Source organism: Ursus maritimus, unplaced genomic scaffold (assembly GCF_017311325.1).
Source record: "Ursus maritimus isolate PB19 unplaced genomic scaffold, ASM1731132v1 scaffold_4, whole genome shotgun sequence".
Classification (NCBI taxonomy): domain Eukaryota; kingdom Metazoa; phylum Chordata; class Mammalia; order Carnivora; family Ursidae; genus Ursus; species Ursus maritimus.
This window is the reverse complement of record NW_024426552.1, coordinates 84,627,681-84,644,674: the sequence shown is the minus strand read 5'-3', so window position 1 is coordinate 84,644,674 and position 16,994 is coordinate 84,627,681.

Here is a 16,994-nt window from a genome sequence, read left to right as displayed (position 1 = left end):
TAGGAGAGGCACCTGGGTGGCTCAGCCATTAAGCGTCTGCCTTTGGCTCAGGTCATGATCCCAGGGTCCTGGGATCGAGCCCCGCATTGGGCTCCTTGCTCCTCAGGAAGCCTGCTTCTCCCTCTCACACTCCCCTTCCTTGTGTTCCCTCTCTTGCTGTCTCTCTCTGTTAAATAAATAAAATCTTTTAAAAAAGAAAAGAAATGTATTAAGAAAGACAGAAAAGTCATTGGCCCTGTACTTTATACATTTACAACCTAGTGATGGACATAGCTGAATATAATAATGGAGAAAGACCGAGAAGTCAGAGCTAGAAACATCCTCAAGTTTAGACACTGGCAAAATTTAATTTATCCATTTAATTGTTAATCAAATATTTCAGTGCCTTCTATTTCAAGACACTGCATTGGTCCTATGGATGATGTAAAGATAAATCATACATGATTCAAGGAGTTACTTATCCATGAAGGAATAAAATATTTCCACAAATAACAAGACTACTGTAGGGGAAATACAGATAGGCTGCTGTGGAAAGAAGGAGATGGAAATAAACCTTGAAAGCAGGGTCAAATAGAAAAAGGGCATTTAGTTAAAGAGAATATGTATAGAACTTACTTATAGATTACTAGCATTAGAGAGTGTCAGCAAATTTTGATATTTAGAAAGTTCTGTTTGGTTCTGTGTGGTAGGCAGAATTCTAAGATGACCACCAAGATTCCTGCTTCCTGACTTCATGCTCCCTATTATCTTCTCCTTTCTCTATTGATGGAGTCTGTAAATACTGTAGGTTACATTCTGTGCTTAGGTTAAATTAGGTCATTAGGTCATATGAAAAAGAGGAAGGGATTTTTGCAGATGTAATTAAAGTCCCTAAATAGTTGACTTTGAGTTAAAAGTCAAAAGGGAGCCTCTGCTGGGTGGGTCTGACCTAACCAGATGAGCCATTTGAAGAGGGTTTAGCAGTCAAAAATTCAAAGCAGGACAGAAGCGTTCCTGTTGACCTTGAAGAAGTAAGCCATCATGAGCTCCTGAACTTCAGGGAAATAAATTCTACCAACAGCCATGTGACCTTGCAGGAGGACCTTGAGTCTCAGCTAAACTGTGTCTCTGCCTGACACCTCAATTGCCATCTGTGTGACTCTGAGGAGAGGACCCAGTTAAGCCCTTCCCAGACTCCCAATGCACAGAAACTGTGAGATAATAAATGGATGTTATTGCAATCTGCTAGTTTGTATTAAATTGTAACACAGCACAAAAAAAAACCCAATATACTCCAATACAGATTACGTCAGGACTTTCAAACTGAGGTGCATGTGCTGCCCGGGTAGACAATGGCTTTCTAAGCATGCAGGGGCGCAGACAGTTTCAGTGGAATCATTCCCAGACACCCAACATATACATGTCTTTCCCCACACTGATCTGCCTGAAAATGTGCTATTTCCTTTCTCTCCTCACCTTTAACCATCACCTTTCTTCTATTTTAACAAAGAAAGTTCAGCTCTTGCCCTCCCTGAGTCTGACTATGATAAGATTACCCTGGCTGAAAATGCTATGAGGTGACAAACAGAAAACAAAACAAATGTTTAAAATAGTGGGGTCTGCAAAGCCTCCTGCCATTAAGTCATTGTCTGTGGTAGGGCTCCATATCTTTCTCTGTCTTATGTGTGTTAAGGTTAAGCCAAAGCTTGGCATTAGAAACAGGATATTGTGAGCTGGGTCAAGATGATAGGAATCCATAAATCTTATAGGATTGGCTAGCAGAACTGATGATGACCGATTTTGTTTAGCAAGCTGGTTTCTTCCATCCCCTAAGTATTGTCAAGTACTGCATTTCTTCGGAGGATCAGTCCTGGCAGTACGAAGTAGTGAAGCTTGTGGCATCTTTTTTCATCCATGCAACAAATTCAAGACAATGCTCAATATATCTGTCTAGCTTGGTATTAGAATAATACAGATTTGTAAAAGGCATACTGGTAAATACCACCCTCTTCGGAGTGCCCTCTGCACGTTCACCAATCTCAGTCTCGAGAGCTTGGTGAGTGATTACATGTCCCTGTGTCTGTCGGCATCTCAGGGGCATATTTTTGGATGATTTCAAGGAAAGGGAGAAAATGAAACATCACTTATGAAACATCACTTCCAAAATATTATTACATATTAGGGAAAAAGAATGCATAGGACATGCAAATTAATATTTTGTATTTCATTGAAAAGTTAACTTCAGGGAAGAGTGTTGCCATCTACTTTGGCCTCCAAAATACTATATTATTGTAACTTTAGTATTTAATGTTTAGTCCTTTATGGTTACAGAAAAAACTATGTATCTAGATAGATGGATAGTTGTTGCAGGGACACAGAATGAAATGATCAATAAAAGGCTTTCAAGTATAAAACTACATTAGGATAAAATTCTGAGGAAGAAGTATGGAAATATGAGTGCAAGCACAAAAGTGAGTGACGTAAAAATTCTGACTGTTAAAGAAGATCATGTTTAAGTGCCTTTTAAATAGGCTTTAGTGGTTATCAAGTTACTATATTATTTATATTTCACTGGATACATATAAAGTAATATAATAATTATACTGTATAATATAAACGTTATTACAATGTTTATTAAAGACATAAATACTTAGAATTACATTTTTATAACTATTTAAACTTATAATAACATTTTTTCAATAACAACTTAAAAGTCTATGAGAAGATCCATGATTTCACAACATTCTCTTAGATCTGTGAACAAAAAGTTTCAAGATCAAAGGTGAGAGAGACAATGTTGAAAGGTAATTTAGTGCTTAATTAAATCTACTGGGATAAAGCAAATAAATTTTATTCGGTAAGGAATAGGGAGCCAGCAACCTGGGAAGCAAGGATACTGTTTTATATGGAATACCCTGCGTCTCTCGTAGGTGCCAAAGCACTCTGCAAGGCTCTCTGATCAGTTGTGCTTCAAAAAAGTCTGGGTCATACCCAAACCAAACTTCATAATCTAAGCAAAGTTTTCACTATTGAATTTTGGGGGAGAAGGAGAAACTCTTGAATTATTTTCTGTTGACTCTATGTTTGATCAACTCTATGGCTGGATTCAACGCTTCTGAGCAACACTGAAGGGCGTTTCAAGGCTAGTACCTTTCCAGGCCAACTTATCCAGAGAGCCGGAGGAGCAATGGCTCTTGTTCACCCCAGCCATGAATTCCTGGACACCCAAGCTGAGAAGTAAAATAGGCCAGACGTTGCATCATTCTTCTCCTGTACTGACTTGAGCAGAGTCAGTGAAAAGACCAAGAGGTCAGTAGCACTCAGAACTGAATACTTATATTCACCTTTTTATACAGACATCAAATTCTTAGCCTTCATGCTGTCATTCTTTGTGGCACAAACCTCCACTACACATTTCCCAAGATCTTTCATCAAGTTTTTAGGCCAAGTGTTTTGCTGCCTTGTATTACTTGTTTATTCTATTTGCCTATGGTTTTTCTCATTATAATATCACAAATATGCTGTCATCATAATGGATAAGGATCCCCACATTGTATCTTGGGAGGATAACATGAGCAGCTTATCCTCAGTTGGGCTTTCTGGTTTATTAGATAAAAAATCTTGACTCACCCACTTTGGTGATTACAAACATTCTGTGGTGTAACCGTCCTTACTCTATATCTCCAGTAGGTCTTATTAACTTGACACGTAACCTCAAATTCACTCTTTTACAACATCTGTAGTGGCTAACCCCCTCCCTCCTTTATCCCTTAATGAATTCATCCTCAGATGAATGATGCCTCTGTCTGATAAATGATTTATTAGAAAGTGATCTATTCACCTTATGACTTTAAGGAGAGCTGTATTGTTCAGGGCAGGGAGAGGATTTGGAAAGGTCTGTGAGTGAGGGCAAGTAGAAGAATTTGAGTTTTTCTATCAAAATCAGATAAATGAGTACAGTTCCCCCAGGTGATTTAAAGGGTGCATTGCCACTGCCTGAGGACCTAGAATGGAAGCGTGCAACTAGCGGTTGCAAAAGTAACCTGAGATCTTTTTAAGGGAAAAAAAAAATGCTATTTTAATATGCAGCAGTATCCTCCTCTCCAAATTCTATTTATGTTTTCATATTATAAAAGGGTAAAACATGACTTTGAATTTGGGCAAAAGAGCTTCTCTTACTTATGTAGGTCAGGGCTATTTCCTACACTGGATACTTTATCATCTGACAGACTGGTTGTTCTCCGGCAGGCCCTCATTTGTTTCCTAATTTAACATGAGTCTAATCAAATATTGGTGTGTATCTATAAAAAGATCGCAAGAGAGGTTTGTAACTTGGTCACATTCAGCTTAGTAAAACAGAATTCTGTTAGCATAATTGGTTTGTTTCCTCACAATTCGATATTCTTCCAGAAATTTCCAATGTGATTTGTTGCTCATCTTTCTACTTAAAGATGGATTGATTGTCTTGTTTGAAGCTGTTTGCCTAGATATCTAGAAAACAAAGTGAAAGAATCAGGTTGTTATCATCACAATTGATGAATCACTGTTTATTGGTGTTAGTACTGTTTTCTGACATCAGGATCCTAAAAGGGCCACCACACATAATATGGGTGCTTTAAAAGAGGTGTGCTGTTTTTCACACAAAGGCAGTTGAAAATAACATTAAAAGAAAGTGCAACTTTTAGCAAAGTGTTTTATATATAGCCCCATATTTATATAGCCTTATTTTTCCTTGATGATACTAAACAATAGGTTGTATGATGTATTTTGATACCTTTGTTAAGGAGATAAATTTGAATTATCCTCTTACTAGTTCACTAAAGTCTCATAGCATAATCTTCATTAGAAAAGCTAGTTACACTTGTTATATCTTTGTCACACCAAATTCTGTTTGCTTTCATAAAATGGATTTGTATTCCTGTTGCATATTTAATTTTGTGCATATTATAAACCTAAGTTCTGCATTTTAATTGCCTATTCATAATAGCTGATTGACTAAATAAATTTCCCCCCAAAATCCATCCCACTAATTAGCTACTTTCCTGCTTGTATAACAAGTGTACACATTTATGCTGCTGTGCAATGAATATAAAAAGATTTATTTATTTTCTACTCACCTGACATAAATTTGCTATGAATATAATTGAGTGGAGATTATAATAAATGATGTTTTATTTTCTAAATCCTAAAATTTAATTTGTCGTCTGAAAAAACTTTTGAGTGGAAATGCTGGGAATGGATTTACTTATAGACTTCATCAGGGAAAATAGACCAGAACTTTTTCTGAAATGTTGAACAATAAATTAAATCTTTAAAATTGATCAGTAACAATTAATCGATAATGACTTAAGAAAACTTTTCTTTAGACTCTACAAGAAATTTTATGAATGGAAAAAATTGTCAAATTCTAATATAATATACTATAAGGCAACAAAATATATTAGAAAGAAATGTTATAATGCATGTCATATTGAAATTATATCCATAATTTTGGATATATGAGTTGAAATTGGGTTTACCAATGCAAAGCAAATCTCAAACTCAAAGACAGTATGACAGGAAACATAATAGTTTTGGTATTCCTGTTATCATTCTTTCACTAGGTCTTAGAATTTTCTGGAGGGTTTTATCAGGATGGAAGAAGAAAGGAGTAATTGCCCTTGTCACAGGTAATAAAAGATTATTTAACCCTTCTTTTAAAAAAAGAAAAGAAAAAAAAGAGCACATTGCTCTTAATCAAACCCTTTCTAATAAGATACAAACCAACATTTTCCTATTGAGGTCAGAACTGTATTTTATGTATGTATGTTAACCATGTATTTATTCTCCCAAATTAGTAAATTATAAGAGCATTCAGATGACATAAGGTAAAGTTAGAAGTAGATATGATTTTTATTTTCTCTACTTCTATACTATTTGTAAATTTAACAAGAAACAATACTTTTAGAACCAGTAAAAATAAAGATAGTAGCATTTCTTTAAAAAAAAAGGAAAGAGTAATTGCTGCTTAATAGAAAAATGGATGACCTTTAAGAACAAGTTAGCTGAACTTTCTTCCTCCTTCTGTGATGCCATGAAATAGCATAGCATTTGGGATTTTTCTTTAGAGCTAGAAAGTGGCTCCTGGACAGAGAGCAAGCACCCCTTTTGCAGCAGTGTTCATTGTAAAAAAAAGCAGAAAATATTTATTACAAATCACACATAGGTAATGTTTCGTTTCCCAGAACCGTGTAAAGGAATTGATCTCTATGTATTTTTTTAATTTGAGCAGAAAATACCACTGATGAACTCTCTGTTTTATAGTGATTAGTACTACTGTACAGATAAGCACAAATCTGTTTGTTATGATAGAAAAAGATCACCGATGAATATATGTTCTACATTATAAAATAGCTATCTCATTCTTGCTCTGTGGATTGGCATCTAGGAGTTATCATTGTCAACTAAAGACATGACAATGATTTTGATATTTTCCTCGGCAATTATTTGAATATATGGCATTTGCAGTTAGATTAGCTTGTGGAAAGATTAAACATGAATATTCTAAAATAACTGCTTTTCTTATGTATGGATTATTTTAACATTTCTTAGTCTGTTTCTGTCATGTAGCCTATGTGAATTGTCAACAATTATGGTGTGTGATTGATTTTAAGGGCTTATGTTCTGGATAAAGATTCTAATATTTTGGAAATAAGCAGATAATTAAGTATGCCAAGTCATTTCGATATTTATTGGAAATATAAAAACTTCATTATTTAAAAGCACAACTTCCTTTTAAGGAAGATGGACCCTTAAATAAAATCTGAAGGTCATTGCTGACTGAGCTGCTAATATAGGGCCTTCATGTGAACAGTGGATCATTTGTAGATATTCAAAAGTGTTCCTGGGACTGAGTTCAAAAGATGGGGCCAAAGAAAGATGAATATTACAGTGAGGAGAATTTGGCATTAGAAGCAGCCTGGGAATGATGGAATGGGTCACAGAGACAAAATGAGGGTGAAGGATGAGGTGAACAACAATTCTACAGAAGCCTGGGTGGTCCTTGGGGTCACGTAGCTAATGAAAAATTTCCAGTTATAATAGGCCAAATGAAAGGGGTTTCGGAACAAGAAAACATAGCATTCAATTTTCAGTTCGTGGCCTTGTATACATTTTTAAGTAATGACCAAGATCAAGCACCCTTTGTATTGATACAGTAAAGAAAAGCATAACACATAAGAGACAGCCAAACTCCTCTTAAAATAATTCTATAGCAGCAAGAGCTAACTAAGGTCAGAGGTAGCCGTGGAAAACGTGCTCCCTAGAAACATGCAGACATCTTTGGAGGAACACTCATCTTCCCTCAAGGCATCAATAGGGAAAGGGCTTCAGGCAATCATCCTTCCTTCTAAAAAGTCTGGGTAACTGTAGCTGACACTTGTGTTTCATAAATATTTAAAATCATAAGGAATCATGACATAGGCAGGTTGATGCAGTTTGAATTCCACTCTCTGTAGTTCTAAAAATCTAAAAAATTCTAAAAAATCCCTCATATAAGACTTCTAAGACCAATATCTTATTATATCATGCTAGCACTTTTATTAGACTATGCACTCCTTCATCTGTTTGTTAAATACTGTAATGTGCTCAGCCTCCACCAGTTTACACTGCATTAGGCCCCGGAAATACAAACATGAATAAGATCATTACTATCCTCATAAATCTCATCATCAATTTAGGAGAAAAACAAGTGCATAATTACAATTCGATGTGATAGAATAAGAATAGAGTTATATAAAAACTGTGGTAGGATTAGATGGAATAGAAAGTAATTTTTGCTGGGACCATTGGTAAAATCCTCAGAATAAAGATAAAATGTAATGGAGACTTCAAATTCAAGGTGAGGGACTGAGCACATACCTTTAATCTGTTCTCAAATCTCCTTGAAATGACATAAAGAAACCCACAGAAATCCTGAAGAACTGGGAAGGATGCCATCAACAGGTCAGAAACTGAGAAAATGAGAAACAAAGAACAGACCCATCGGGATTGACATGGGGTGGGGGGGTGCTATAGTGGTTGAAAGACCACCAAAAAATCAGTGTTGCTTTCCCTAAAAGAACACTGAGAGACTCTAAGAATAAAGTAAGCACAGCCCGATGTTAAGCACAGGAAACTTTCAAGTAAATCTCTGAAAGATTTCCAGTTAACCACTCATATTTTCCAGAACACCTAGATTAGTTTCTGCCTCCAGATTATATCTACCAAGAATAGATCTCTAAATGAAATAGAGTTTGCAAGAGTGGACTTCCAGCCAGGGCATTAGGGTTGGAGGAATAAGCAGGACTAGTAACTCTTGGCTTCTAGAATTCATGTCAAGAAAGCGTCATGAGCATGAAAGGAAGCTCGTCTGTCTGTATGTTCCATCTCCCTCCCACCATATGGCTCATGCAATTTTTGAATCATATTCACTGAAAGGAGAAGAGTGGTTTTTCACAAGTGCTGAGGAAACATAAGCTATCAAACCCATTAATTCCAGACATTCATAAGTAAAATGAAGAGATAACCAAAAGTCACTTGAAGGAAAAGAAGGCAGTAATGTGAACAAACAAAAGATCTAATCTCTGAAGAAACTGTTACTGCAGGAAACAAAATAAATTCTTCAAACAAATCTATTTAATATTCTTAGAGTGTTTTTTATGGAGATACCACACCCATAGAGAAATAGTAGGTTGTTGGGGAAAAAAAAAGAGAGAATTGAAGAATAAACAAAGTTTGGGGAAATTAAAAGCATATTATCATTTAAAGAAGTCAATAGAAAATTTGAATTGCAAAAGGAACATGACTGACAGCTAAACCCTTAATCTGGAAGCTAATGTATTGAGTACAAGTGCAATAATAAAAAATGATTAAATCATGAGAAAAGAGACAGAGAACAGATCTAAAACATCTGAAATCAGCTTAACAGAAGTTCAAGAAGAAAATGTAATTTAAAAAAATAGTTTATTAGAAGAAAATTTTCCTAAACTGAAGAAATTCAGGTCTTTCTTCACTCTAAAGAGCCCTTCAAACATTCTAAGATAATATTCTGAATCAGGAGAAAAACACAATTTTGATAAAGCTTGGTAAAATTTTTGAATTCCAAAATGCAAAGAAAATCTAGGAGAAAAGAGGATCCTTACAAATGAATTATTAGTTGTTAAGCTGGATGCTAAAGGATTGTGGAGCAGTGTTTACAACTTAATAAAAGGATTTGATTATATAATTCTATGCCAAAATATGACAACAAAATAAAATCAATATGCCACTAGGTGAGTACTAGAAAAAAATTATTTAAGGTAATGCTTCAGCAAAACAAAAAAATGAATTCAAGGGGAAGACCTCGAATGTAGAAAGCCCTGGCTAGAGAAGTATTCAGTAAAACTTCTAATTGAATGTAGGCAGTTGCTGATACTATAGTTATGAAATTTAAAATGATTGTTAAGAAGGAGCTCCTGAAATATGTGAGGGAGAATAGACAGTAAAATTACAATCAATGGGGAGTTAGAATTCTATGTGAATTTAGCACAATGGTGGAGAATGGGGGAAATGAGCTTGTTGGCGTTCCTGCCATATAAGATGGTAAGAGACTATGCATATGATTGGCTTTGCAATTAAGAGAAAACATTTTAAATATATTTTTATAAATTTAAGATGCAATATATAATGCTATAAAAATAATATAGAACTGCCCTATCACTCAAAGTAACCAGAAAGGTAAAGGAAAACTTGATCATAATCAGAAAAGTTTGGAAGGAAAAAGAGAAGCACAATGTTGATAATAAAACAAGGCAGAAAAACATCAGAGTAACCTCACCTATGAATGTAGAGGTAAAATTTTAAATAAAATGTTAAAAACACATATTAGGCATGAATTAAAATTAATAATACAGTATAATAAACCATGATTTTTATTTCAGGAATGCAAAGTCAGCTCAACAGTAGGAAATGTATTACCATAATTTCTCCCCTAAAAGATTAAAGGAGGATAGGATCATTTATGTTAACGTCTTGGATCACAAAGACTTTTATGTTTGTACTTCTGCAAAGAAACCACTAGAAAGTTACATAGTTACATTAAAAATATCTTTCTCAATAGCATCAGAACTATAATTATAAGCTTAAGAAATATTTATGACCTATATGAACAAAACTGTAAAACTATGCAAAAAGACGTTGAAGAAAGACCTTAATTAAAGCCAAATATTTTGTTCCTTAATAAATTCAATATTGTAAAGATATTATCTATCCCAAATTACCACATAAACTCAATGCAATTTCAGTTAAAATTACAATGGGACCTTTTCTGAACTTTGCAAATTGATCGTATTTTTCTGATAGTGTAAGCATTTATAATAAAAATTTAGAATTCATCAAATTGTTTATTTTAACATTATGTATAATAGCAACACCCCAAGATTGATTAGCAAATTATGAAATATGTGGAAAGAGAATATTCATCAGTTATTGGGACATATTATGAATCCTATAAGACAATGGAACATGGTAATGATTTTAATGCTACATGTGAAAGCAAAATGTCTGTACCTGATAATGGCAAACGTAAAAATATGAATACATGAGGACAAAAAAGTCAGATGGCATGAAAAGTAGTGTGTCAGAGATAAAGAGAACACTTCTTACTCTTAAAATGTCTAGTAGAGTTGATGTATCATTTTTCAATAAAACACAAATAAAAAAACAGCAAGTAGGGTCCTAAATAATTTATAAACTCAGAAAACATTAATCAAGTGTTTATTTTTCTTCTAACATCATGTATTTTAGAATGCTTTATTTTCAGTTAGAAGAAATAAAGTGATAAAAATAACCATGAGCTTATTCTCCCTTACAACCATCCCACACCCTTAGCCGAGAATCATGGAGGCCTCCCATATTTCTCTTGGGGGTGAGCTGCTTCATTACTAAGATCCTCTGGCTCTTCTATTGTATATGGAATTACAAAGGCTTAAGTTCTAAAAGAAATGCTGCAGGTATTTATGATTTAATCTTTTACCTAATGTCTCTGCTTGAAGATTTACTTTTAAGTCTGATTTGTGAGGCTGACCAATCCTTTCAGGATGGTTCTAATTACAATTTTCTTCCATGTAATGAACCAAATCTTTGCCTCTGTAATTTGTGCCCACTGGACCTAGTTTTATCCTTTTAAAACAGAGAAGAATTACTTCATGTGGCAGGCCTTTAGATGTTTGGAGCCACTTTGATATTGTCCTTTGTCTTCTTATCTCCAGTCCCAACATCCTCAACCCCTTCAACCCTTTCTCATGTAACACCTGAACTGAGCATTTTCTTCATCTTCCATGATAGAACCTTAGCTTAGCCAACCCAAATCAAATATGCGTTCCAGATGTAGACCAGCCACTATAGAGGCCAGTGGGAATGTTGTAAGTTCTATACGTAATACAGTTTAAATTGCATTTTTTTAAGAATAGTTTCTGGCTCATGTTGAGCTTGCTGTTCATAAACATATGTCGATTTTTTCACATGAACTACTTAAGTTATACTTCATCTATTCTTCAATTGAGTGAGTTATTTTTTAAGGCTCAAGGTTGGATCTGTAATATATCTCTAATGTAATCTTATTACTTTTCAGTCTGTTGAAATAATTTTAAATGTTGATCGCTACTCAACCTGTTACCTGGTTAACTCAGTTTTTAATTACCTACAAATTTAAATAGCATGTAACTTATATATGCTTTCAGTTTGGTGACAAAAATATTGAACTGGCCAGGATCTCATTGCCATATCCCTAGAGAACACCAGGTTGAAATGGTAGTCGAGTCTGTCTAGCTAGCATGACCTGGCTGACTGTCCTCTTGTCCAATTCACACTTTATTTTCATAGTCTCAGAAGTATCATGAGAGACTTTATTAAATCTCTTGCTGTAGGAAAAATACTTCATCAATAGGAAGGTTTTCTGATTGCTAGTTTTTTTTAAAGAAACAAGATTTCTTTTTAAAGATTACAATCTTATGTGGAATAATAATTTATAGCACATAAAAAAGTGGAGCTACTGTAGTTGAAATGTGCATGTAAAGATGGGACACCACATCACCCCATTCCTCTCACACTCTTCCTAAGCCATGGCTGTCCACACACCTCAGGGCTCCAAGGAAGACATTTGAGGACACAGATGACATCCTGTCATAACTATCAGTAAAGTCAGCCTCACCGTGAAAGACATGAGACTAATTCAATATGGCATAAACAAGACTAATACATGCTCATGCTTTGGGGTCCACTCTTCTATTTGAAGTTACTTCTTAGAATCTGTTTAATAATTTTATTAGATAATACAATGTCTAAGAGAAATACTTCCAAGCTTACTGGTCTATATGTTCACCTTTTATAATCAAGGAATTATAGTTAATGCAGAGGTCAGATCCTGGTATATCCTCTTCCAGTTCTCACCTAAATACTTAGGTGAGAGAGCTTGATAAAGATCAATTAAGGGACCAAAATTGCAATGGCTTAGGAAACTAAAAATATGAAAAGGCCATATGGTGTTGTGTGAAGGGAATTAGCAATGACTTGGAATACACATTCTGGTGTAGATATAGTCCATTTACTGTACCAGCATTGCATAAACAGCTGTATCTCTAGGGTCTGCTCCTAACCTTGTGACTTAAGAAAATGTAGGCCAGAAAATCTGGCAGCCAACTAAACCCTGATGCCTCAAAACTTCAATAGATTCTCTCTCTCTCTCTTTCTCTCTCTCTCTCCATCCAGCCACATTATTCCTAATGAACACATTGCTGCAGGTCTAGATTGAAAAGCAAGAATTCACCAGTATGCAATATGCTGAGTATCTAGATAGGAGTAGTATATGTCTTCTGTATTCTGCAAAATAAGCATCAGCATGGAAGTATCAAATACGAGTAAACCAGGTAGTATTAAACAGCATGACAAAGGGTTTATGGAAAAGTGTTTCAACATAAAGTCAAAGAACTATCCTGAATATTCAAAAAACAAACTTCAAAAGTAATTTTTATAAGAATAAGTAGGAAGTGCTTGAGAATATTTGCCTTACTCTCCTAGTAAAAATCTAATAACATGACCACTACAAAGAAGAAATAGAGACAGTATTAATTAGCATGTTTTTGCCTACAAGTAACAATTCTGATGTGGGATGGTTTAAACAATAAACACATTCTTTTCTTTTTTCCTTTTTTTTTGTTTCAAGTTTTTTTAAATTCTAGTTAGTTAACATATAGTGTAGTATTAGTTTCAGGAGTAAATTTAGTGATTCATCACTTACGTATAACACCCAGTGTTATATCACAAGTGCCCTCCTTAATACCCATCACCCATTTAATCCACCCCCCCCCGCCCACCTCCCTTCCAGCAACCCTCGGTTTGTTCTCTGTAGTTAAGAGTCTGTTTTATGGTTTGCCTCTCTCTCTCTCTCACTCTCTTTTTTTCATCTCCTATGTTCATCTGTTTTGTTTCTTAAATATGAGTGAAATCATATGGTATTTGTCTTTCTCTGACCAACTTATTTTGCTCAGCATAATATACTCTAGCTCCAACTACATCGTTGCAAATGGCAAGATTTCATACTTTTTGATTGCTCAGTAATATTCCATTCTATATATATACCACCTCTTCTTTATCCATTCATCTATCAATGGATTTTTGGGCTCCTAAAGTAATTTGGTGGGCTCCTGGGTGGCTCAGTTGGTTAAGCATCTGCCTTTGGCTTGGGTCATGATCCCAGGGTCCTGTGATCTAGCCCCATGTTGGGGTCCCTGCTCAACAGGGAGTCTGCTTCTCCCTCTTTGTCTGCCCCTTTCCCCTGCTCATTCTTGCTCCCTCTCTATCTCTCTCTCATGCATGCTTGCTCACTCTCTCTCAAATAAATAAATAAAAATCTTTTAAAAAAGTAATTTGGCTATGGTTGATAATGCTGTTATAAACATCAGGGTGCATGTGCCCCTTTGAATCAGTATTTTTGTATTCTTTCAGTAAACACCTAGTAGTGCAATGGCTGGATTGTAGGGTAGCTCAATTTTTAACTTTTTGAGGACCCTCCATACTGTTTTCCAGAGTAGCTGCACTAATTTGCATTCTCACCAACAGTGGAAGAGGGTTCCCCTTTCTCTGCATCCTTGACATCATCTGTTATTTCCGTGTTGTTAAATTTAGCCATTCTAACAGGTATGAGGTGATATCTCATTGTAGTTTTGGTTTGTATTTCCCTGATGATGACTGATATTGAGCATCTTTTCATGTGTCTGTTAGCCATCTAGATGTCTTCTTTGGAAAAATGTCTATTCATGTCTTCTGCCCATTTCTTAACTGGATTATTTATAATTACATTATTTTCTTACATAACTAGAATATGAAGGCAGAGTGGATTCTCATGTAGGGTCATTACAGAGGTCAAGTTGTCATCAGGGCCTTTGTGTTCTTCCAACCTAATCGTGTTGTTTTTTGTTTGCTTGCTTGTTTTCAGGCTGGCTTACCTCAAGTCTCAAAATGACTGCAGCAGTCCCATGTGTCACATCTATGCATACTAATGTGCACATGATAAAAAGGGATGAATCTTCCTAAGTCTCTTTATTAGGAGAGAAATGTATTGTGCAAAAGCTCCTGGTCAGCTTCTCTTCACATTGATCTGAATTGAATTATATGAATGTTCCTTAGGCAATTAACTAAAATGTGAAATAAAACAACTATGACTGGCTTAGACAAATTACTTGGGAGATTATCACATCCATAACAGGGCTCTATAGAGAGAAAAAGATGGTATGAAGTAGTTGGTTATAGAAGGGAACTACCTAAAGAGAAAGTTTAGAATGCAAACTGGAAAAAATAAAGAGCAGGAATGAAATTGAGAACATTGGATTGTCAATAAGAAACTTAAAAAGCCCTCTTTGTGTGCTAAATAAAAGGACCTAGACATTTTAGAAAGTTAAAAAAGATATGGAAGGAAGAGAAGAGGGACTAAAAAGTATGCTTATTATGATAAATAAAGGGAAAAAATTGGATGAAAGACTATCAAAGACTTCAGAAGGAACATTTTCATGGGTGAAAATTGACTTGAGCCTATAGATTAAATGTGACCACATATGTTCCAGGGAAAATGAATAGTAAGAGACCCATCCTTTAACATTGTTAAATCTTACAAGTATTGTCAAGGAAATTAAAAACTACATAAAAAGGGACAAAAAGTATACTAGTCTTAGACTTTTATTGTGTGGTACTAAATTGTAAACAACGCCTGTAAAATTTTTAGAAGAAAAAAATGTAATTTAAGAATTCTATGTGTAGTACTATAGTCAATCTAGTTTGAAAACAAAAGAATAGCTGTGTTTAAGAACTCTGAAAATATATTCCTTATTTTCCTTTCCTTGGAATTGAAGATATATGTAAGTGGATAACTCAAGCTAGAAAAAATGTGGTATTGAATTTTTTTGAAGTTAAGTGGTAGGGATACAAGATTCAAATACTCATCTAAGATGTCATTCAAATGTAAAGACAACAGAAGAATTTTCTTAGGTATTAAAAGCCCCATTAAACACAAGACTTATGTATTCTTTCAGAAAGAGACATTTCTTAGTCACTTTAAGAACCTAAGAATAATAATGTAGTAACATTAAAAGACTGGTTGTTGGATTGTAAGCAACCTAATTGGATGAAGTATAAATAGCTATGGTAGTGATTATTCAACTGAATGCAAAATACAAAACTATTGAAAGTGGTGTTTTATATAGTAGAACAATATATACTAATAAGCAGTTTCATAACTCTCATTCAGAAAAATTAAAATAAATAAAACTAAGAAGTGGGTAGGAAGGGAATAACAAGGAGTGATAAATTCCTCTAGCAAGGAAATGACTCAAAGTCATCATTTCTTTTTGCCCTTGAGAAATAGAAAAATACAAGTTTGAACATATAAAAGTGTTATCACTGGTAAAATTAAGAACAAAAAATAACTTCCCAAATGACTATGAAATAAAACAAAAAACAGACTTGCAAAAATAGAAATAAAAACCAACTGAAGTGTATGGAAGCACATCAAATTAGAAGGTATAAAACAAATTAAGAGGTATAATTCAATCATATCATAATGGTTATAAATATAAAGGTTACGAAAATGTTCTCTATGTTGCTTAGAACAGGATGTCTACAAGAAGACAGACCAAGAATATACAGAAATAAAAAGAAGATACTCAGTTACTGATAGCAGACAAAAAAATCCAAACAAAAAATAATGGATATCAGATTTTTTTGCATTGATAACCTTTTTTTTTACCCTAAAACAGAATAAAAATTTCTAGCCTCGTATAGAGATATTTATCAAAAAATGATGATTAACACAAAGAGATAATTAATGACAGGGGAAATATAAATGGTTAATAAAACTATCAAAACTCTTCTTCCTCACTGAGATTCTAAGAATGCAAACCAAAATAACAAGATTTTGTTTTTACCTTTAAGTTGCAAAATCTTATGTAATTGTGATAGTCAATTTTTTGAGACTAACATGGCAAGGTATTCTCACATATGTACATTGAATCAAACTCTGGAAAGCAGCTAAATAATGCACAGAGAGACATTTTACATAGTCATTTTACTCCCAATTATAGTAAAGGAATGAGTGCGAAGGCAAAAATCTAAAAAGGTAACATATTTATATGTAATGATGTTCATCACACTTTACAACAGTCTAAAATTAGAAACAAATATCACTGAAGAAGAAGAGCACTAAATAAATTATGTATAATTCAGTAACCACATATTATGAATATTAATATAATTTAATAATTACATATTACATCATATATATGTGATATGATATATACATGATACAGTAATTAAGAGATGTTTTTGAAGAGTTATCATTGCATTGGAGAATATTTATGATTTAAAGCTGAAGTCAAGAAAGCCTGATGAACAATTGTGTAATCTGTATTATCACAACTATATAAAAATGGATTTGAAATTTCTGAAAGAAAATATGCCAAAAGGGTATA